Here is a 24,336-nt window from a genome sequence, read left to right as displayed (position 1 = left end):
GGAATGCATCCCAGAGTGCTAAAAGAGATGGCTAGGGAAATTGCAGATGCACTAGTGATGATTTACCAAAATTCACTAGACTCTGGGGTGGTCCCGGTGGATTGGAAATTAGCAAACGTGACACCACTGTTTAAAAAAGGAGGTAGGCAGAGAGCAGGAAATTATAGGCCAGTGAGCTTATCTTCGGTAGTAGGGAAAATGCTGGAATCTATCATCAAGGAAGAAATAACGAGGCATCTGGATAGAAATTGTCCCATTGGGCATTGGGTTCATAAAGGGCAGGTCGTGCCTAACTAATTTAGTAGAATTTTTTGAGGACATTACGAGTGCAGTAGATAATGGGGAGCCAATGGATGTGGTATATCTGGATTTCCAGAAAGGCTTTGACAAGGTGCCACACAAAAGGTTGCTGCATAAGATAAAGATGCATGGCATTAAGGGTAAAGTAGTAGCATGGATAGAGGATTGGTTAATTAATAGAAAGCAAAGAGTGGGGATTAATGGGTGTTTCTCTGGTTGGCAATCAGTAGCTAGTGGTGTCCCTCAGGGATCCGTGTTGGGCCCACAATTGTTCAAAATTTACATAGATGATTTGGAGTTGGGGACCAAGGGCAATATGTCCAAGTTTGCAGATGACACTAAGATGAGTGGTAAAGCGAAAAGTGCAGAGGATACTGGAAGTCTGAAGAGGGATTTGGATAGGTTAAGTGAATGAGCTAGGGTCTGGCAGATGGAATATAATGTTGACAAATGTGAGGTTATCCATTTTGGTAGGAATAACAGCTAACGGGATTATTATTTAAACGATAAAATATTAAAGCATGCCGCTGTGCAGAGAGACCTGGGTGTGCTAGTGCATGAGTCACAGAAAGTTGGTTTACAGGTGCAACAGGTGATTAAGAAGGCAAATGGAATTTTGTCCTTCATTGCTAGAGGGATGGAGTTTAAGACTAGGGAGGTTATGCTGCAATTGTATAAGGTGTTAGTGAGGCCACACCTGGAGTATTGTGTGTTCAGTTTTGGTATCCTTACTTGAGAAAGGACGTGCTGGCACTGGAGGGTGAGCAGAGGAGATTCACTAGGTTAATCCCAGAGCTGAAGGGGTTGGATTACGAGGAGAGGTTGAGTAGACTGGGACTGTACTCGTTGGAATTTAGAAGGATGAGGGGGGATCTTATCGAAACATTTAAAATTATGAAGGGAATAGATAGGATAGATGCGGGCAGGTTGTTTCCACTGGCGGGTGAAAGCAGAACTAGGGGCATAGCCTCAAAATAAGGGGAAGTAGATTTAGGACTGAGTTTAGGAGGAACTTCTTCACCCAAAAAGTTGTGAATCTATGGAATTCCTTGCCCAGTGAAGCAGTTGAGGCTCCTTCATTAAATGTTTTTAAGGTAAAGATAGATAGTTTTTTGAAGAATAAAGGGATTAAGGGTTATGGTGTTCGGGCCAGAAAGTGGAGCTGAGTCCACAAAAGATCAGCCATGATATCATTGAATGGCGGAGCAGGCTCGAGGGGCCAGATGGCCTACTCCTGCTCCTAGTTCTTATGTTCTTATGTTCTTCAGCCACAGCTCCCATAGAAAATGATGATGGCTGTAGTGACCTGCATATCTGCCGGTATGTAAGGGGTTAACATCTGTAAGTCAGTGCTAGACAACCACTAGATGGCAGCACCAGATCTATGTTTATAAGCTACACTCAGAGGAGAATCCCCCCTCTTTGTAACAGGAGTGACTAGTGAATAGAGTGTTAGAGATATAGCTTAGTGAGCTGGTGTAGTTAAACATATATATACTTATTCTTATTTATCTGATCTTCAGTTATAGTTGTAGAAGAGTGAACAGACTCATAGATATTTATAATTGTTATTCAATAAATAGTGTTTGCTTAATTTGAAGATTGATAGTTTTACTAAATATCAACCATCAGACCATTCTGGACGTAAGCAAAAGAGTAACAAGATATTACTATAACGTAATATAACATGGTACCAGGCTTTAGCTTTGAAAAAACCAGCTGGATAGATTAGGTAAATCAAGAAAGGAAGAAATTAGTAGCAGCTATTCAACTGGGGAAGCTTCGCAGCAAACAAATCCTTTGCCGAAAACCACCTCGATGGGCTACGCTAAAGCTCCACATCATCTCAAGACAACCGGTAATCTAAATTCTAATTGGAAATTGTTTAAGCAACAATTTCAAATCTACTTAGCAGCTACTGATTTAACCACCGCTACTGATGCTAGGAAAATTACATTGCTTCTATCAATGGCAGGACAGCATGCAATTGAAATATATAATTCATTCTTATACTCTGAAGGTTAGGACAAAAGCAAATTTGACGTAATACTAAGTAAATTTGATGACCACTGGAAACCAAATGAAATTTTTGAACAATTCATATTCAACAAAAGATTGCAGAAAACTGGGGAATCATTTACAAGCTTTGTCACCAATTTGAAACTCCGAGCACGATCTTGTAACTATGCACAGTAAGAAGTCTTACAACACCAGGTTAAAGTCCAACAGGTTTGTTTCAAACACGAGCTTTCGGAGCACGGCTCCTTCTTCAGGTGACACCTGAAGAAGGAGCCGTGCTCCGAAAGCTCGTGTTTGAAACAAACCTGTTGGACTTTAACCTGGTGTTGTAAGACTTCTTACTGTGCTCACCCCAGTCCAACGCCGGCATCTCCACATCATTGTAACTATGCAGCATTGCATGACTCGCTAATCAGTTATCAAATTGTATGGCCTAAATGATGAAAATTTAAGGGAGGCTATTATATAAGATCTTACGTAAGATCGTGCGTGACAATTAGCCATAGGAAAATGCTTAGCAGATGAACAGAGTAAGAATCAATACAATGAATATTATATAAAAGAGAAAATGCTGGAGAATCTCAGTAGGTCTGGTAGCATCTGTAGGGAGAGAAAAGAGCTAATGTTTTGAGTCCGATGACTCTTTATCAAAGCTAACAGACAGAGAAAGTGGGAAATATTTATACAGTGGAGTTAGAATGAAAGATGAGTCATAGCCACAGAAATCCAGGGAAACTGGGTGCTAATGGCAGTCCCCAGAGAACAAAAGATGGGAAAGGCCAAATAGCAGAGAGACACCTTTTGTTCTCACTGGGGACTCGAAACGTTAGCTCTTTACTCTCCCTACAGATGCTGCCAGTCCTGCTGAGATTTTTCAGCATTTTCTCTTTCATTTCAGATTCCAGCATTCGCAGTAATTTGCTTTTATCCAAACCCTACATATGCACACTTCGTCAGAAAATGCAAGATGGGAGAAAACCGGTCTGCGCATGCGTGGAAGTGTCTTATGCATCAGAACGACGATGTCATGCCATGTTACCGATGTGGAACCGCCCATTTAAAAAGGAAATGTTCAGCTCATGGTAAACAATGTTCAAAGTGTGGAAAACTGAATCATTATGCATTGCAATGTAGATCTTCTTTCCAATATCAAACTCCTAAACAAAAATACAGGAATATCAATGTTCAGAGAGTGGATTTAGTGGAGAAATAAACCAAAGAGAATTTTTCGTGAGATAATGACAATTTTTCACTCAAAAATAAATTTTACGTGGGAATCATAGAAAGATGTGGGAATCTAAGCAACGCCAAGCAGTCCTCATCAAATCAACACAATCAACACTAACAATGTTAGGGGCAGCGCGGTAGCATAAGTGACTAGCACTGTGGCTTCACAGCGGCAGGGTCCCAGGTTCGATTCCCTGCTGGGGCACTGTCTGTGCGGAGTCTGCACGTTCTCCCCGTGTGTGCGTGGGTTTCCTCCGGGTGCTCTGGTTTCCTCCCACAGTCTAAAGATGTGCAGGTTAGGTGCATTGGCCATGATAAATTGCCCTTGGTGTCCAAAAAGGTTTGGAGGGCTTATTAGGTTACGGGGATAGGGTGGAAGTGAGGGCTGAAGTGGGTTGGTGCAGACTTGATGGGCCGCATGGCCTCCTTCTGCACTGTATGTTCTATGTTCTATGTAATGAATGGAATTCTGTAGTTCAAGTTAACAATCATTCCATAATGTTTAAACTTGACACAGGAACTTCAGCAAATCTACTGTCAAGATTGGATCTCAGGAGGGCAGCACCCTGGCGCAGTGGGTTAGCCCTGCTGCCTCACGGTTCGATCCCGGCTCTGGGTCACAGTCCGTGTGGAGATTGCACATTCTCCCCATGTTGCCATGGGTTTCGTCTTCACAGCTCAAAGATGTGCAGGCTAGGAGGATTGGCCAGGCTAAATTGCCCGTTAATTGGAAAAAATGAATTGGGTACTCTGAATTTATTTTAACAAAGATTGGATCTCAGTAAGGTTCCAGAAGAACCTGAGATACTTCCAGCTGCATGTAGACTGAAGGACTATTACAGCAATCAGATCGCTTCAATAGGATCGTGCCATTTAAAAGTCACAAACTCCACACAGAGAGTGACCTGGGGCTGGGAAGACTGGGAAGGTGAATATACATTTGGGTGCTGGAGAAACAATTATAGTGGGCAAGACTCGAATGGGTTTGGTGTTGTTGTCGCTTGCTTCTCCCGGACGAATCTCGCTGCCGCCTCGCGCTCACCTCCGCTTCTCCCGTTTCTCCCGTCTTTTGTCTTTATTCTCCTCGTTCCCGGCTCCTGGAGATGCCATGTTCATTACTGTATGCCGTGCCTTCCTTCCGGCTCTCATTTCCCTGCCTCCCCCCCACCCCCCTGGTTCTCCTCAAGTGTTCCTTGTCTCTTCCCCCTCCTGTGATTCGCCTTTCTTCCCCCTCAGGTTTAGCTGCCCCACCCCCCACCTTCCCGGTCTATCTCCCACTCTCATGCTTCGGCGACTTTCCCCTGATTCTTGGCCACCCGACTATTCTTCTGCTTGTTCGTTGGCCACAAACAGGTCCCGGAACAATTGTGTGAATGGCTCCCACGTTCTGTGGAAGCCGTCGTCTGACCCTCGGATGGCGAATTTGATTTTCTCCATTTGGCGAGATTCCGAGAGGTCAGACAGCCAGTCTGCAGCTCTGGGTGGTGCTGCTGACCGCCAGCCGAACAGGATTCTATGGCGGGCAATCAGGGAGGCAAAGGCAAGGGTGTCCGCCCTCCTACCCAGGAATAGATCTGGCTGGTCCGAAACCCCGAAGACTGCCACTATCGGGCATGGCTCCACCCTCATCCCCACCATTTTGGACATTGCCCTCGAAGAAGGCTATCCAGTACACTGCAAGTCTGGGGCAAGACCAGAACATGTGGGCGTGGTTGGCCGGGCCTCTTTGGCACCATTCACATCTGTCCTCCACCTCCGGGAAGAACCTACTCATACGGTTTCTTGTTAAGTGGGCTCTATGTACCGCTTTTAGCTGCGTCAGGCAGAGCCTTGAGCACGTGGAGGTGGAGTTGACCCTATGCAGTGCTTCACTCCAGAGTCCCCACCCTATCTCAATCCCCAGGTCCTCCTCCCATTTCTTTCAGTGCGTCCAGTACGGTGTCATCCCTATCTATCAGTCGGTCATACATGTCGCTACAGTTCCCTTTATCTAGTATGCTTGCGTCCTGTAGTTCTTCCAGTAGTGTTTGTCGTGGCGGTTGTGGGTATGTCCTTGTCTCCTTTCGTAGGAAGTTTTTGAGCTGTAGATACCTTAGCTCGTTCCCCCCAGCTAGCTGGAATTTCTCTGTGAGTTCGTCCAGTGTTGCGATCCTGTCGTCCGTGTATAGGTCCCTGACTGTCAGTGTCCCCCCGTCCTGCCTCCACCTTTTGAAGGTGGCGTCAGTCAGTGCTGGTGTGAACATTTGGTTGTTGCAGATGGGAGCCTTGTCCGACATTTTGGTCAGGCCAAATTGCTGCCGCAGTTGGTTCCAGGATTGGAGGGTGGCTGTCACCACCGGGCTGCTGGAGTATTTTTTGGGTGGGGATGGGAGTGCTGCCGTGGCGAGGGCCCGGAGGGAGGTCCCCATGCAGGAGGCCTCCTCCGCACGCACCCACTCGGCTTCTGGCTCCTGGATCCATCCCCTTACTCGCTCGGCCATCGCCGCCCAGTGGTAGAATTGTAGATTCGGGAGGGCTAGGCCCCTCCCCCCCAGGATTTAGTATTTTATCGGACCTTCTTTGGGATCCGAACATTCCCCCCCCCCCTCCCCCCACCCCCCCCCCCCCCCCCCCCCCCCACCCATACGAACGCCATGATTAGTTTGTCCAGTGCTTTGAAAAAGGCCTTGGGGATGTAGATCGGAATGGATCTAAGTAGAAAGTGGGCAGTATGTTCATTTTGATAATCTGGACTCTCCCTGCAAGGGAGAGTGGGAGTGTGTTCCATCTTTGCAGGTCCTTTTTTACTTCCTCCGTCAGGCTGGTGAGGTTCCATTTGTGGATCCCTTTCCAGTCATGGGCTATTTGGATCCCCAGGTAGCGGAATTTATGTTGGGCTTGTTTAAACGGCAGTCCCATTAGTGCTGCCCCCCCCCCCCCCCCCCCCCCCCCCCCTGCGGGTGTACTGGGAAGATCTCGCTTTTGCTCATGTTGAGTTTGTAGCCCAAGAAGGCTCCAAACTCTTTCAGAAATGCGATGTCCATGCTGCTCTGTGGGTCCGAGATGTGGAGGAGCAGGCCATCTGCATAGAGTGAGACTCTGTGCTCTCTGCCTCCCCTTCGGATCCCCCTCCAATTTATTGCTGCCCTGAGCGCGATTGCTAGCGGTTCGATTGCTAGTGCGAACAGCAGCGGGGACAGTGGGCATCCTTGTCTGGTGCCCCTGTGCAGCTGGAAGTGTTGGGAGTTGGTATTGTTGGTCCGTACACTCGCCATGGGGGCGTTGTATAGGAGTTTTACCCAAGCGGTGAACCCTGTTCCAAGCCCGAACCGCTCCAGTACCTCTATGAGGTATTTCCATTGGACTCTGTCGAAGGCCTTTTCTGCGTCTAGGGAGATGATCACCTCTTGTGTTCTCTCCCCGGAGGGGGTCAGTATCGCGTTCAGCAGGCGCTTGATGTTCGCGGTAAGCTGTCTACCTTTGACGAAGCCCGTCTGGTCCTCTGTGACCACCTCAGGTATACAGTCTTCTAGCCTTTTGGCTAGGATTTTGGCCAGTATTTTGGCGTCTGCGTTCAGCAGTGAGATGGATCTGTATGACCCACATTCCGTTGGGTCTTTGTCTTTCTTAGGTATCAGCGAGATTGAGGCCTGTGCTAACGTGGGTGGCAGTGTGCCCCTAGCTAGCGAGTCTGTGAACATCTCCCGCAGGTGCGGGGCCAGCGCTGTCGCAAATGTTTTGCAGAAATCCGCCGGGAATCCGTCCGGTCCCGGCGCCTTCCCCGTCTGCATGGAGCTAATGCTGTCCATGATCTCTCCCAGTGCTCGTGGTGCTAGGACAGCAGTGCTAACCACTGCACCACAGCGCTGCCCCGACTGTCTTGGAAACATAAGGAAAGATTAGCACAGGTGAGGAACACCTGCATGTTAAGGTATAGGAAAAGAATAAAATCCAATTGGATCTAATGCAATGATTTTCCAAATGAGCATAAGCTGGAAGGGATGCAGATCAACGTGAAGAAGTATTAAAGAGTTTTACTTCAATGAGAAATTTGCAGTCCATGTTTCAAAATTAAGAATTAATAGTAGATTCAAAAGGTCAATAAATGGGTAAAAAGTAACAAGCGTTGTATGTATGATATGTTGATAAAAATGGCCATGTGACATTCTCTTCAGTCAGTGAGAAAAGCTCATTGCTGTGAACTGTGGCTGTGTAAATTGCATTAATAGTGATGGTTTGGTGAGTGTTTCTGCAGGGAAGGGAATGCCAGGCTGTGCCTCACAGCGCTGCCAGCTTCATTCCTTATATTCATGATGTGCATTAATATTCAAAGCTGTTTTTGAGCTGTTTGTGAGATATTTTTCAAGCAATTCAGTTTTTGCTCACACTCTAGATTGGATTTATAAAATAGTCGGCTGCTGCAACAGATGTTTTCCTTTGCTGCTGATAGTGTTTTCCAGATGGAGACATGAATCTGAGCAATTTCTTCTGAGGGGCAATTTACTGCATCCACCGTCTGCACATTACTTATATTACAGGGGAGTCCCCGATTCGCTTGAAAAATATGTTTGATGTCGGAGCATCATTGTGCAGTCACAAGCCTGCAGGGGTAATGTATAACATGATGACCTGGTGTCTATACATGCAGTGCAGGCTCTGCATTTCTGGTGAAACTATCAGACCAAGCTGACCCAGTGAGAGATAGGCAGCTTCCATCATCAAGGCATCTCACACGGAGCAGCTAGCGCGATGCAGTGAATGTTTGAAGTGCAGGATCAGTCCTACATTTGAAAGGTGTTCCTCGCTATTAGGATCAATAGGTAACACGTGAATTATTGGGAGTAAATGATTCTCTGACAGTTGAGTGATGCCAGCACCAAAGACTGCATTATAGCTGCAGTTCTTGTCTCATACATAGAATTTACAGTGCAGAAGGAGGCCATTCGGCCCATCGAGTCTGCACCGGCTCCTGGAAAGAGCACCCTACCCAAGGTCAACACCTCCACCCTATCCCCATAACCCAGTAACCCCACCCAACACTAAGGGCAATTTTGGACACTATCATGGCCAATCCACCTAACCTGCACATCTTTGGACTGTGGGAGGAAACCGGAGCACCCGGAGGAAACCCACGCAGACACGGGGAGAAGGTGCAGACTCCACACAGACAGTGACCCAAGCCGGAATCGAACCTGGGTCCCTAGAGCTGTGAAGCGATTGTGCTATCCACAATGCTACCGTCTCAGCAATAGAGTGGTTGGAATTGGGGATTGTGAAGTATACAGCTACCCTCTGAAGGGAGCTTCAATGCCTTTGAGAGATTTAGGGCTATTAGACTCCACATCAAGGTAGCTGAAAAACTATTGTGCCTTTTAATTCAACTAAGACTAGTCACCATGGCAACCTCTACACACTGGTTTGATTACAGATGTAAATATACACCAAGGGTGAGTTATTTATGCAAAGTAAATCTCTGAACAGCACTAACTTGTAATTGCCAAAGGCCATGATTGCGTAAGGTCCCTAATTTTCTTGCGCCTCAGAAGGCAATCCTCAGAATGCCGATTTGAATCTTGTCAGAGAATTTGATTGAATAAAGTCACAGTAAATTTTTGTCACTGTGAATGAGGCATGGCAATCGTAAAATGTATGAAATCGGGCAAAAAGAGGATTAAAATTTGACTTTAATAAGTAAATGGAGCATAAAGGTGCAAAGACAACTGCTTTGATGTTACCTTGAACATAGAAAGCAATGGTGAATCCCAGAGGCACAATCATTAAGGATAAATATTGAGAATAAATGAATGCATGATTTATGCAAACTAGAACTGCTGTTGTCCCAGAGATTTAAAAAAGAATTTTGATGGGACTCAGTAGACAGCAAAACAAAACAAACATCCCAACACAAACACTGCTCATACCTGTAGGTTAAGACCAGAGAAAGCCTAGTTGAAGAATTCCAACCTGAGGAATGGTCAGTCGCATTAATATTATCGAAATGCTTCAGTAAACGAAGGCTGAGAAACAGTGTGGGTTGTGGCTCACAGTAACCAGGGACAAATAAACCAAGTTCATCAAAATATGGCCAAGTGTCTGAGATGAATTGCACCTAAATAAAGCACCCAATCTATGGAAGTTGCTTTAACTGCCCAGTAATATTAAAGCAGGAAACACTCTGTGTGTAATAATCATTCTTTAATCAGGGCAGCCTTTGTCAGATGTGAAAAAACCCTCAATGGTAATTAACGATATGGCAGCTGGATTATTGTATTAGTTCTGGTGATCTGGCCAACTCTTATGTATAAGTTAGACAGAGGACGCAAACATTAGATCATTATAAATGGATGGACATTCCATCGGAACAATGCCGTGATCACTGAGGGAAATGGGCTCAGTACAATCTTGTTCCTCATCTTCATCAATCAGCTGTTGGATGTTGTCAAAGGCAATATAGTTCTTCTTCATTTTTACACCATCATCTTCTATAGCTTGATTTTCTCCCCTTCTGTAAGACAAGTGAAGCAAATGATTACAAGCAGATATTGACAAGATAACATCCGTGGGTAAAGGAATAAATGTGCTATCTGCTGTGTATTGAGCTCTCTTCATTAGCAAGCTTCTCAGCTTGGGACAGATAGCAGGATAAAAATCCTTAAGATTTCGATTCCCATTGTCAATTACTGCACTTTTAAAATTCAGCATCGATACATTGATCGAACACGTCAGTCCTGTTTATCGGGGAGGACAGGAAGGTCCAGAACTATGATGATGGGATCCTACGTTACCAAGGATAACAGGATGGGGGGGGGGGGGGGGGGGGGGGGTTTGCTGGAGGTGTGAGGGACAGGGTTTGGTGGCTGGAGAGTGATCGGAGGGAGTTCTGCCTACACATTGTGAGGCTCCAGGAAGATTGAGGGGCCTGAACGCTGACCGGGGAGGCTCGAAGCTTTTCTCAAACTAAAAATTCAGCAAAGTTATGACAAAGAGTTTAAAATAAAAACTGGAAAAGAATCTGCACAGGAGGGGGCTGAGGGAATGTGGGAGGAGCCGATGGCTGGACTCAGGGGCCTTAACAGAGGGCACCTCACAATAACATCAAACATGGAAATGATGATGACCTGTTGATGATCTTTATTATTGCCACAAGTAGGCTTACATTAACACTGCAGTGAAGTGCGAACTCCACCTCCTCCTGCGCAAGGCTCAGCCTAATGCAGCTCAAAGTGGTGCACAGAGCGCACCTGACCAGAACCCGAATGAGCAGGTTCTTCCCGGAGGTGGAGGACAAATGTGAGCGGTACCAGACGGGCCCGGCCAACCTCACCCACATGTTTTGGGCTTGCCCCAAGCTTGCCTTGGACATCTCCGAGGCAATGTCCAAGGTTGTGGGGGTGACGGTGAAGCCAGGCCCAATAGTGGCAATCTTCGGGGTATCGGAGCAGCCAGAGTTACACATGGGGAAGGGGGCCGACGCCCTCACTTTCACTTCCCTAAACGCACGCCGGAGAATCCTGTTCGGCTGGCGATCAGCACCACCCAAAGCTGCAGACTGGCTCGCTGACCTCTCGGAATCTCTCCACCTGGAGCAGATTAAGTACACCACCCGAGGGAGAGAGGAAAGCTTCCTGGATACTTGGGGGCAGTTTGTTGGCCTGTTCCAAAACCTGTTGGAGGCCGGCAACGAGGAGTAAGCTAAGAGAAAAAAAAAAGATAGATGGGGACCAAAGGACTGTGCAACCCAAGGGGGTGGGGGGTGGGGGGGGGGGGGAGGGGGGAGAGATTGGGGGGGGGGAGGAAGGTGGAGAAACCACAAGAGAAGAGGAAGGGTGCTGAAGCCAATGGGGGTGGGGTGGGAGGAGGGGGGGGGGGGATCATAGACAAATTCAGAGGGTGACAAAATGTACATAGAGTTAGTTAAATGAAGGACAAAACAAACCTCAGAAAAATAAAGTTAATTAGCACGGGCAAGAAAAATGTAATGTATATACAGAGCAACTGTTTAGAAATATGAGAAAAGCCAATAAAAAGAGTTTAAAAAAAAAGCCCCAAAAAACACTGCAGTAAAGTTACTGTGAAAAGCCCCTAGTCGCCACATTCCGGTGCCTGTTCGGGTACACTGAGGGAGAATTCAGAATGTCCAATTCACCTAACAGCACCTCTTTCAGGACTTGTGGGAGGAAACCGGAGCACCCGGAGGAAACCCACGCAGACACGGGGAGAACGTGCAAACTCCACACAGACAGTGATCCAAGCCGGGAATCGAACCTGGGACGCTGGCGCTGTGAAGCCACAGTGCTAACCACTGAGCTACTGTGCCACCAAAATGGAGTCTGAGCTCATGAAGAGTTTATTGAGAAGGTTCAACTGGAGCCAATGACATTTGGAATCCTTTAACATGAGACTACAGGGGTCATTGGGTTCACAATGAAGTTGATCAATTTGAACATTTACAGAGAGGGATGGGAGAATGGAGATTCAGCCAATCTTGAAGCTGCAGGATGTCTGTAAGATGCTCAATGAAAGTTCTTTCTCCAATTGACATAGCTAATGGCCCAAAGGACATCTGGTCATTCCAAAAGTGCAGGTTAGGCATAACGGGTATATCAAATCAGGCACAAGGGGAGTGCCTTTGGTAAGTGTGAACATATTCTGGATTCACTCCAGAGTAAAGATGTCACGTAGCGTGGGCTTGGAACCTTGGTCACCTCGATCTCTGAGGTGGTGCCTTAGCTGGAACGCTGGGTCAGGGAAGGTGAATTACACACATACAGCTCTAGGGCATGACATTGTCTTTCTAGTAACATTTGGGGGGTGTATTATATTTGCCCAATACTATTTAATCTGTTGGATCTATTAGTCCCCAGGAAGAAGGGTGATTGAATAATGGAGCCTGTGCCCAATGCTGCCTTCTTGATTACAGTAATCAGATTGAGGAGAAGGGCCTGGCGTTGCTGAGTGCAGCTTCGAGAGGAAGCCCAGCCTCAGGTCCATGCTGTAGGGGTGGCCCAGACAGAGGTCCATGCTGTAGGGGTGGCCCAGCCACAGGTCCATGGTCTAGGGGTGGCCCAGCCTCAGGCCCATGGTCTAGGGGTGGCCCAGCCTCAGGTCCATGGTCTAGGGATGGCCCAGCCTCAGGTCCATGCTGTAGGGTTGGCCCAGCCTCAGGTCCATGCTCTCGGGGTGGCCCAGCCTCAGGCCCATGGTCTAGGGGTGGCCCAGCCTCAGGTCCATGCTCTCGGGGTGGCCCAGCCTCAGGCCCATGGTCTAGGGGTGGCCCAGCCTCAGGCCCATGGTCTAGGGGTGGCCCAGCCTCAGGCCCATGCTGTAGGGTTGGCCCAGCCTCAGGCCCATGGTCTAGGGGTGGCCCAGCCTCAGGTCCATGGTCTAGATGGTCTAGGGGTGGCCTAGCCTCAGGTCCATGCTGTAGATGTTGCCCAGTCTCAGGCCCATGCTGTAGGGGTGGCCCAGCCTCAGGCCCATGGTCTAGGGGTGGCCCAGCCTCAGGCCCATGGTCTAGATGGTCTAGGGGTGGCCTAGCCTCAGGTCCATGCTGTAGGGGTAGCCCAGCCTCAGGCCCATGCTGTAGGGGTAGCCCAGCCTCAGGCCCATGCTGTAGGGGTAGCCCAGCAAGACCCAGAGGATGAGGAGGTCAGATCAATCCAAACATAAAATAAACACAAATTAAAACTAAAAAAGAAGATATTTGGCCACAGTTTGTTGAGGATATATTTGAACCAGCAGCTAATTGACACCGAGATTTTGATTAAGAACCAACCCCAAAAGCTGCTGGGATACTGGAGGACCGGAACCCCAATATTTTAGTTTATTCTGTTAGGCAGTGTGGAAAGGATACTTTGCTCCCGGAGTGATTGCACAAAGGAATAGGGGTTTTGTATTTTCAAACAAACCTTTATTATTAATACAATATTAAACTATTTAACAACACACCCAGAAATAGCTTACATACGCCTTAAACAATACTCAATACAGTAACTACAATACCCTTAATTACTATCTCTGTCCTCAATTAAACAACAAGGAAGGAAGAACATACAGCTCTCAATCCATCCCACATCCCAAAGGCACAGAGGAAACTTGCTTTCCAGAACAGATCTGGCTCCTGGGGGAACCCCTGCAGACTCTGGCTGGCTGTCTTCAAAAAGCTGCTTCAACTATTTTGTTTCAGCTTCCCCCTATCCTCAGACAAGTCTGTCTGCTTTAAATAACATTACATTTTTTTTAACTACCCTATTGTGATAGCAAAATATTTTACTTGTGGTCTAAAAGGGTAGTGAGATTAGAACCTTCTCGAAATGTCTGAATGTCTTAGCTCCGCCCAGCAATGATATATTCTCCCCAAGCAGAAAACAAATGAACTCTCCAGGGACTCTCCCTAGTGAAACAACAGTGCATTATACCAGGCTGTTTTTACTCTGGCCAATTTCAGCTTTGGCTCCTAAAAGCGTTCTGGTCTTGCAAGACAAGATTCTTTTTAAAAACATGACAACTGCAGTCAAGCACACACTAACCCAGGCAGTTAACCCTTAAATTGCCAAATGTTTATGATCCAATATATCTAAAATCCTACGTTCACCTCAGTGAGTGATACACCCAAGAGTCTACTGACCAAGACTTTCGTATCTGGGAGTGAGCGAGAGACAATGCTGCACACATCAAGAGAGGGGGGGGGGGGGGGATGATATCTGCCACCTCTGTGAGAGGGTCTAAATCCCCATGCAATGGGAAGACATCCCCTGCCAGTGGCCCTGAAGGTCACCACCATACTCATAGGGGACCTATACAGCATCTCACAGTCCTCACCACATAACTGCATCAAGGAGGTGACAGGTGCCCTCTACAGTAAGGCTTATCATTATGTGAAATTCACTGGTGCATTGGTTAGCACTGTTGTCTACGGCGCTGAGGACCCGGGTTCGATCTTGGCCCTGGGTCACTGTCTATGTGGGGTTTGCACTCCCATGTCTGCGTGGGTCGCACCCCCACAACCCAAAACATGCAGGGTAGGTGGATTGGCCATTCTAAATTGCCCCTTAATTGGTAAAAACATGATTGGGTATTCTAAATTATTTTTAAAAAAGTTACAATTATGTGAAGTTCACACTTGATAAAGAAAGACGGGCTGCTGGACTTCTGGGTTTCGATACAATCTCTGACTTCCCTCAAGTACAAGGTTTAATTGATGACACATCTCCCACAAGTGCCGAAAGACGTGCTGTTAGGTCAATTGGGCATTCTGAATTCTCCCTCTGTGACCCGAACAGGTGCCGGAGTGTGGCGACTAGGGGCTTTTCACAGTAACTTCATTGAGGTGTTAATGTAAGCCTAGTTGTAACAAAAATAAAGATTGGTGCTTGGGCAGACAGTGACGGGTGGGATATTGCAGGGATTGGTGCTTGGGTAGACAGTGATGGGTGGGGTATTGCAGGGATTGGTGCTTGGGTAGACAGTGATGGGTGGGATATTGCAGGGATTGGTGCTTGGGTAGACAGTGATGGGTGGGGTATTGCAGGGATTGGTGCTTGGGCAGGCAGTGATGGGTGGGGTATTGCAGGGATTGGTGCTTGGGCAGGCAGTGATGGGTGGGATATTGCAGGGATTGGTGCTTGGGCAGACAGTGATGGGTGGGGTATTGCAGGGATTGGTGCTTGGGCAGACAGTGATGGGTGGGGTATTGCAGGGATTGGTGCTTGGGCAGACAGTGATGGGTGGGGTATTGCAGGGATTGGTGCTTGGGCAGACAGTGATGGATGGGGTATTGCAGGGATTGGTGCTTGGGCAGACAGTGATGGGTGGGATGTTGCAGGGATCGGTGCTTGGGCAGACAGTGATGGGTGGGATGTTGCAGGGATTGGTGCTTGGGCAGACAGTGATGGGTGGGATGTTGCAGGGATTGGTGCTTGGGCAGACAGTGATGGGTGGGGTATTGCAGGGATTGGTGCTTGGGCAGGCAGTGATGGGTGGGGTATTGCAGGGATTGGTGCTTGGGTAGACAGTGACGGGTGGGATGTTGCAGGGATTGGTGCTTGGGCAGACAGTGATGGGTGGGATATTGCAGGGATTGGTGCTTGGGCAGACAGTGATGGGTGGGGTATTGCAGGGATTGGTGCTTGGGTAGACAGTGACGGGTGGGATGTTGCAGGGATTGGTGCTTGGGTAGGCAGTGATGGGTGGGGTATTGCAGGGATTGGTGCTTGGGCAGACAGTGATGGGTGGGGCATTGCAGGGATTGGTGCTTGGGCAGACAGTGACGGGTGGGATATTGCAGGGATTGGTGCTTGGGCAGGCAGTGATGGGTGGGATATTGCAGGGATTGGTGCTTGGGCAGACAGTGATGGGTGGGATATTGCAGGGATTGGTGCTTGGGTAGACAGTGACGGGTGGGATATTGCAGGGATTGGTGCTTGGGCAGGCAGTGATGGGTGGGATATTGCAGGGATTGGTGCTTGGGCAGACAGTGACGGGTGGGGTATTGCAGGGATTGGTGCTTGGGCAGATAGTGACGGGTGGGGTATTGCAGGGATTGGTGCTTGGGCAGGCAGTGACGGGTGGGGTATTGCAGGGATTGGTGCTTGGGCAGACAGTGATGGGTGGGATATTGCAGGGATTGGTGCTTGGGCAGACAGTGACGGGTGGGGTATTGCAGGGATTGGTGCTTGGGCAGACAGTGATGGGTGGGATATTGCAGGGATTGGTGCTTGGGCAGACAGTGACGGGTGGGGTATTGCAGGGATTGGTGCTTGGGCAGACAGTGACGGGTGGGGTATTGCAGGGATTGGTGCTTGGGTAGACAGTGACGGGTGGGGCATTGCAGGGATTGGTGCTTGGGTAGACAGTGACGGGTGGGGCATTGCAGGGATTGGTGCTTGGGTAGACAGTGACGGGTGGGGTATTGCAGGGATTGGTGCTTGGGCAGACAGTGACGGGTGGGGTATTGCAGGGATTGGTGCTTGGCAGACAGTGATGGGTGGGATATTGCAGGGATTGGTGCTTGGGCAGACAGTGACGGGTGGGGCATTGCAGGGATTGGTGCTTGGGCTGACAATGACGGGTGGGATGTTGCAGGGATTAGTGCTTGGGCAGACAGTGACGGGTGGGATATTGCAGGGATTAGTGCTTGGGCAGGAAGTGATGGGTGGGATATTGCAGGGATTAGTGCTTGGGCAGACAGTGATGGGTGGGATGTTGCGGGGATTGGTGCTTGGGCAGACAGTGACGGGTGGGGCATTGCAGGGATTGGTGCTTGGGTAGACAGTGATGGGTGGGGCATTGCAGGGATTGGTGCTTGGGCAGACAGTGATGGGTGGGGTATTGCAGGGATTGGTGCTTGGGCAGACAGTGATGGGTGGGGTATTGCAGGGATTGGTGCTTGGGCAGACAGTGATGGGTGGGGTATTGCAGGGATTAGTGCTTGGGCAGACAGTGATGGGTGGGATATTGCAGGGATTGGTGCTTGGGCAGGAAGTGATGGGTGGGGTATTGCAGGGATTGGTGCTTGGGTAGACAGTGATGGGTGGGATGTTGCAGGGATTAGTGCTTGGGCTGACAATGACGGGTGGGATGTTGCAGGGATTAGTGCTTGGGCAGGCAGTGATGGGTGGGATATTGCAGGGATTGGTGCTTGGGTAGACAGTGACGGGTGGGGCATTGCAGGGATTGGTGCTTGGGCAGGCAGTGATGGGTGGGATGTTGCAGGGATTGGTGCTTGGGCAGACAGTGATGGGTGGGGTATTGCAGGGATTGGTGCTTGGGTAGACAGTGACGGGTGGGGCATTGCAGGGATTGGTGCTTGGGCAGGCAGTGATGGGTGGGATATTGCAGGAATTGGTGCTTGGGCAGACAGTGATGGGTGGGATATTGCAGGGATTGGTGCTTGGGCAGACAGTGATGGGTGGGGTATTGCAGGGATTGGTGCTTGGGCAGACAGTGATGGGTGGGGTATTGCAGGGATTGGTGCTTGGGCAGACAGTGACGGTGGGATATTGCAGGGATTGGTGCTTGGGCAGACAGTGACGGGTGGGGTATTGCAGGGATTGGTGCTTGGGCAGACAGTGACGGGTGGGGTATTGCAGGGATTGGTGCTTGGGCTGACAATGACGGGTGGGATGTTGCAGGGATTAGTGCTTGGGCAGACAGTGACGGGTGGGATATTGCAGGGATTAGTGCTTGGGCAGGAAGTGATGGGTGGGATATTGCAGGGATTAGTGCTTGGGCAGACAGTGATGGGTGGGATGTTGCGGGGATTGGTGCTTGGGCAGACAGTGATGGGTGGGGTATTGCAGGGATTAGTGCTTGGGCAGACAGTGAAGGGTGGGGCATTGCAGGGATTGGTGCTTGGGCAGACAGTGATGGGTGGGGTATTGCAGGGATTGGTGCTTGGGCAGACAGTGATGGGTGGGGTATTGCAGGGATTGGTGCTTGGGCAGACAGTGATGGGTGGGGTATTGCAGGGATTGGTGCTTGGGCAGACAGTGATGGGTGGGGTATTGCAGGGATTGGTGCTTGGGCAGGAAGTGATGGGTGGGATATTGCAGGGATTGGTGCTTGGGCAGGAAGTGATGGGTGGGATATTGCAGGGATTGGTGCTTGGGCAGACAGTGACGGGTGGGATATTGCAGGAATTGGTGCTTGGGCAGACAGTGATGGGTGGGATATTGCAGGGATTGGTGCTTGGGCAGACAGTGATGGGTGGGGTATTGCAGGGATTGGTGCTTGGGCAGACAGTGATGGGTGGGATATTGCAGGGATTGGTGCTTGGGCAGACAGTGATGGGTGGGGTATTGCAGGGATTGGTGCTTGGGCAGACAGTGACGGGTGGTGCATTGCAGGGATTGGTGCTTGGGCAGACAGTGACGGGTGGTGCATTGCAGGGATTGGTGCTTGGGCTCCAGCTGTTCATAATATCTGCAAATGACTTGGATGAGTGAACCAAATGTAAAGCAGATGCAGTACAATATGGCTAAATATGAAGTTATATACTTTGGTGTGAAAACAGAAAGGGAAAATATGAATTAAATGGTGATATATTGAAAAGTGTGGATGTCTAGAGGGATAGGGATCTGGAGTGTCCCGTGATGACAGAGCCGGGTCAGGTGCAGCAAGCAATTCGGAGGGCAAATGGGATGTTGGCCTTCATTGCAAGAGGAATTGAGTCCAGAGCAGAGGAATCTTACTGCAGTTGGTGATGAATGTAGGAATTTTAAAATATATATTGTACTCTGTGTCTGTTGCAGAAATGTTATTAATATAACTTAGGTTAAGGTATACAGATGTATGTCTGTTAAAGCTGTAAGGGGTTAACAACTAGGCAGGCTGTGATTCACTCACGGGGGGAATGTTTCAGCCCTGCCCTGTGTGTCTGTTGCTTTTAGTTACATTTTTAAGGTTCTGCTCTGAATTCTGAGGAAAGGAAGTGTGTTTCTCAGACTGACTTCCGAACGCTTCGCTCCCAAGGACTTTATAAATAAATGTGTAAGCCACTGAGTGTGAACTTTATTAATAAATGGTGCTTGAGCTGTGTGTGTGGACTTTGTTTAATTGAAAGCTCTTTATTTTTTTGTTAGAACTGTTTAATGGTCATGGAAAAGTTGTTTTTTTCCCCCTTGGATGTTAATGGGGTTAATTGTGTCAATAATAAAGTTTGTTTGAATATAGAACATCCCAAGTTGTCCGTGTAATCACTCTCGGAGCAAAGCATCCTTTCTTCACAGTCTACAAATTGAAAAATTGTTGGGGTATTGTCCGGTTTTCTCATATAAATTGTGGTCCGGTCCGGGGACTGTAACAAAAGTTGGGGGCGCTTGCCAGGATTAAGTATAATTCCCAAGTTGTCTTGGGATTATTGAATTTAGAGACAGAGTACCGGATTCTCCATTTTGGAGACGAGGGGCTGGATTCACCGTTTTGGCGGTTCAGTGTCGATGCTGACATGGGAACTGTGGCGTTTTACGATGCAAAAACCTTTGCCAAACCCTGTGACCGGTGAGGGGCTGCCACATGCGCAAAGTGAAACTCCTGGCTCGCACGACAAAAACAGCTGGAGAATGGCCTGAGCCATGGCTGTGCATGTGCACAGCGACGACCTGCAACGGGCTTGCCGTAAAACACGCCGCCTGCTGTACGTGGACCAAATACTGTCCCCCTAGCCACCCCCTAGCCCCCCCCAGCCACCCCCTTAGCCACCCCCTAGCCACCCCCCCCCCCCCCCAGCCACCCCCCCCCCCCCCCCCCCCCAGCGCCCCCAGCCCTGTCTGTGGTGGCGCTGGACACAGTCCGCAGCCGCCACCTCGGGTACCCGACCGCGGAGACCACACGTGAACCATGCCATGGGGAACTCGGCCCATCGGAGACGGTGAGTCGCGGAGGCCCCGGAGAGTAGAGGGTCAGGCCCGCTAATGATATGCCAATGATGTTTAAATGCTGCGCAGTGAGTGACACATTGTTGGGGTTCCGGAGGATCCTAATTTGGAGTCAAACCGCTGCATTCCGCGATTTCGGCATCGGGGGCTATCTCCGCCCAATCACGTTTCCAATTTCGGCATCAGTGAGGGGTGGTGGGGGGTGGTGGGGGGAGGGGGGGGGGTGGTGTGCGGGATGGGGGTTTGGGGCACCCATAACGGCCGGTGTCACAGCAGAACCAGGGCCCAAGGTGGGTGGTCAGTGCGGTGCGCAGCAAGATGGCTGCCTTGCAGGCCGTGGCAATGGCGGTCTGTGCCTGGACTCTGCCCCAATCCTGTGGGTGGGTCACCCCCATACCCCCCTGTTACACTGTGGCATTCTCCGCTGCTGCACGCTCCATTGATGCAGCTTCCTCCGCCTGGAACAGCTCCATATTGTCCAGCCGCAGGGCATCCCCCAGGGCTGCAGCGACCAGCAGGAAGGCCATCAATGCTGGTTAAATTCCAATATTCATTGTCTGCTGGGTGTAAAAGACCAACATGTTAGCATGGTTCACCCCCCCCCCGTGCTCAACCAGGTCCCTCGGGCTACATGGTGGCCCCTGTTGGCGCTGTGGTATCTTCCTGTTCATGTTCTCCCCCCCACCCCCGCTCATCTCCGCACCCCTGGCCCCAGCGGTACCCGGCATTGTGGGGCATCTGACCCTGGTGCCTGTCCCTGATGCCAGTGGAAGCCTCACGGCTGGCACTCCCGTCGGAGCTACAGTGGGCGTTGCCCTGGGTGGGCCTCCTGATGCCCCACTGGGTGGCAGCAGGGTGTACGGTGGAGGGTGTGTGGGATGGGGATTGGTGCCTACTCACCCTGAGGAGTTGGGCAGTTTTTTCCGGCACTGCTGGCCGGTCTGGACAGTGTAGCTGGTGACGCTGACTGCGTCTGCCATCTGTGCCCAGGCACGCCCCCCCCCCCCCACCCCCCCTACCCCACCCAGCCCGGCCAGTGTCCGGCCCAGCAGCTCATGGCCGTGCCTCTCCATGTCCTACCTCCTGTCTCTCTCCCTCAGCAGCCATTATGCCGGTTTCAAGAGTTCAAGTGAACTGCGCCATCGGGAACTTGGCCCCTTTGGTGGCGGAGAATCGCGGAGGCCCCGGAGAATACCGAGTCGGGCCTGCTAATGATATGCAAACAGTGTATACTGTATGTGCGTTCTGGACCGCATTGATGCCGATGTCAAGGTGATGAAGAATCACAATTTGCCGCAATTTTTGCATCAGAACCTATTCTCCGTCCAATTACCTTTCCCGATTTCAGCGTCAGGCAACAGGGAATCCAGCCCAGTGAGTGTGAGGAGCTGGTACTGCATTTCAGATGTTACATTTGGACAGTTTAAATAGGGCCTGACTTGTGAAATGGTTCTTTCTGTGGCTATGAATTTCCTGCGAGTGGAAGAGGTCACTCGGAGTGGTTTACAAAGAGTGGCTAAATCAAAGCTTTTGGATTTGGCCAACAGGCTGCAGTTCACTGGGAGAGGCGCGGAACGTAGCGATAATTACAGCAAGAGCTCAGTATTTAAATCTACCAGAGACACAGTCTGAATCATTGGAATTGGCTCAACTTCAATTACAAATGAAAGCGCTTGAATGAGAAAGAAAACAAAAAGAGAGAAAGGCTTGGCGGAAGCAAGAGAGAGGGAGAGAGTGAAGCAATGGCAAGAGAAAAGAGTAAAGAGAGAAATTGAACTTCACCAAATGGAAATGAAGGAGAGGGAGTCAGAAAGGAAAAGAAAATATCAACAGAAAACTTTGGAGTTAAAGGCAGAAGTTGAGGAAGTTCTAGAGGAAGGAGTGATCCCTCCTAGTCCAAAGCTTAGTCGGGATATGTTTAACTATATTCAAGCACCGGCAAGCGTTGACGGGAAAGATGTGGAAGCCTTTTTATCTTATTTGAGAAAGTAGCTAAATAATTGAATTGGCCAAAGACCATGGGCGGAATTCTCCCAACGGGAGACAAACAGCCGACGCCGGAGTGAAACCCGGAGTGTTTCACTCCGGCGTCGGAGGCCGCTCCTCACCCCCTATTCTCCCCCCCGGGGGGGCTAGAAGCGTCAAAGCGGTGCAATGGAAATGACGCGGCCGATGGCGCCAAAGTGACGCAGCCGCGCATGCGCGGTTGCCGTCTTCCCCTCCGCTGCCCCGCAAGACATGGCGGCTTGATCTTGCGGGGCGGCGGAGGGGAAAGAGTGCGTCTCTTAGAGACGCCGGCCCGACGATCGGTGGGCACCGATCGCGGGCCAGACATCTGCTGAGCACGCCCGTGGTGCTCGATCCTCCCTCCGCCCCCCACAGGCCCCACACTCACTGGTCGCGCACTGTTGACGCCGGCAGCGACCAGGTGTGGTTGGTGTCGGCGTGAACCGGTCGGGTTCGGCAGGCTGCTCGGCCCATCCGGGCCGGAGAGTCGCCAGTCACCGTGAGAAACGGCGAGCGCCCATTCTCCGAGCGGCCTGTCGCAAAACGCGACACGTCATTTTGGGAGGGGGTGGGAGAATCACGGGGGGTGCCAGGGCGGCGTGGCGTGATTCACCCGGCCCTCCCTCGATTCTCCCATCCAGCGTGGGGTGCGGAGAATCGTGCCCCATGTGGGTAGTGTTATTCAAACAAAGTTGCTAGGTAAAGCTAGTGAAGTTTTAGCTTCATTATCAGAGGAGGTCTCTGAGGATGATGATGAGGTGGGAAAAATCAGATCAAGTACATTTATATTAGTGCCAGAAACCTATCGACAGAAGTTTAGAAATCTAAGGAAAGAATCAAGTCAGACATATGTAAAATTTGAAAGAAGGTAAATAAGAGCATTTAAAATACACCAAACATACGCAGCTCTTCAGGAAATGATTATTTTGGAGGAAATTCTGGTATTCCCTCCCTAGCAGCACTGTGGGTGCACCTACACCTCAGGAATGCAGAGGTTCAAGACGCAGCTCACCACCACCTTGTCAAGGGCACTTATGGATGAGCAATAAATATTGGTCTAGCCAGCGAAGCCCACGTCCATGAAATAATAATTATCTAAATCCTCCATAGTGTAAGAAATCTGGGATTTGATCGGTGGGGGGGTGAAGATGCTGCATTTTCAGGCATGTTGTCTGTTTGTTGCAGCTTTGGTTGCTATGCTGTTTCCTGTGTAAATAAACTTTGTTGTTAAATGGGCTGCTGTATGTCCTCCCATAGGATCCACCCCACCTTCAACTCATTGGCTGACATGCTGCTACCAAAGGCCCTCATTCCCATGTTTTCTCAAACATCCTGGCCAGGGTTCACTGAGCCCGTGCCGGCTCGGAGAATCAGAGTTGGCGCCAAGACGAGCCGTGACGCCGGTCCGACGCCGGACGCGATTCTCCGGTGACTGGAGAATTACCGCCAGCCGCGCGCTGTGATCGACGCAGCGCCGGTCGGGGGCCCTTGAAAGAGGCCCCCGCGGCAATTCTCCGAGTCGACAAGCCGAGTTCCCGTCGGCGTGGGTCACGTATGGTTCCACCCGGCAGGAGCTCGGCGTCGATGCTGTGGTGGCCGTCCTGATGGGGGGGGGGGTTCAGTTTCCGGGGGGGGGGGGGGGGGGGCCTCCACGACGGCCAGACCTGCGATCGGGGGCCACTGATCGGCAGGCGCGCGCGATCCTGGGGGGCGACCTTCTTCCGCGCCGGACCGCTGTGTAGCTCCGCCTTGGTGCACAGCGCCGGCATGCAAGCGGCCGCGCGCATGCGCGGATCCGTGGAGAGCAGTGCAGAGCGGCGTACGGCAGCTGGAGCAGCGCGGAGCACTCCAGCGCCGTGCTGGCCCCCTGTGGGGAATCGCTGGGCCAAGAGACCCGTTGACGCCGGCATGAAACACTTAGCCGCGCTTTCTGAGAATCTCGGCCCCTGTCTGCCTGTTGATGAGGGGTTTCTGAGACATGACCTGGAATTCTTCAGCATCGATGCTTCCCATGATGGATTCCTTCCATCACCACAACCTCTTCATTGAGGTTGAGTTGCAGCAGCTGAAGAATGATTCCAGTCCCACGACCGAGTGCGTTTGAGGACAGGTTGTCGGTCGGGTCAAACGTTGCTTGAATATTATCCTCTTCAAGCTGAGAGCTGCTGCATCCGCTCAGACTTTCCAACTCAAAATGATTCTTGCCATTTTCAAAGAAAGGGATCCGGGACCCGGGGTTGTATCCATAGCTTGTGGCTCACTGTCAGTAAAAAAATTACTTTATTAGCTCGTGAGGTTTGAAAGGTTGACCACCCTTTCAATAAAAACATACCAAAGGTATTGATTTACCCAATCGGAAATCCTGTCAGAATTCATTTTCGGGTTTGTGTCTCGAAAAACAGCATTTGTTGAGCTCTAAGCATGTTTG

At 50.1% G+C, this 24,336-nt stretch overlaps 1 long non-coding RNA gene across 1 annotated transcript in view; it reads right to left on the bottom strand.

Moving 5' to 3' along the window:
• Nucleotides 1-9,191: 9,191 nt before the first annotated feature.
• Nucleotides 9,192-24,336, bottom strand: part of LOC119955317 — a 62,719-nt gene continuing 47,574 nt past the window's right edge. The window contains exons 2-3 of the long non-coding RNA XR_005458431.1: nucleotides 11,088-11,217; nucleotides 9,192-10,030 (exon numbers count right to left, since the gene is read on the bottom strand). This is a non-coding gene — a long non-coding RNA (uncharacterized LOC119955317). The remainder of the gene's footprint in view (nucleotides 10,031-11,087; nucleotides 11,218-24,336) is intronic.

The sequence above is a fragment of the Scyliorhinus canicula genome, chromosome 20 (genome assembly GCF_902713615.1).
Source record: "Scyliorhinus canicula chromosome 20, sScyCan1.1, whole genome shotgun sequence".
In the NCBI taxonomy this organism is placed as follows: Eukaryota; Metazoa; Chordata; class Chondrichthyes; order Carcharhiniformes; family Scyliorhinidae; genus Scyliorhinus; species Scyliorhinus canicula.
Note: the sequence above shows the minus strand (reverse complement) of the source record. Positions and strands in the feature narration are given on the sequence as shown.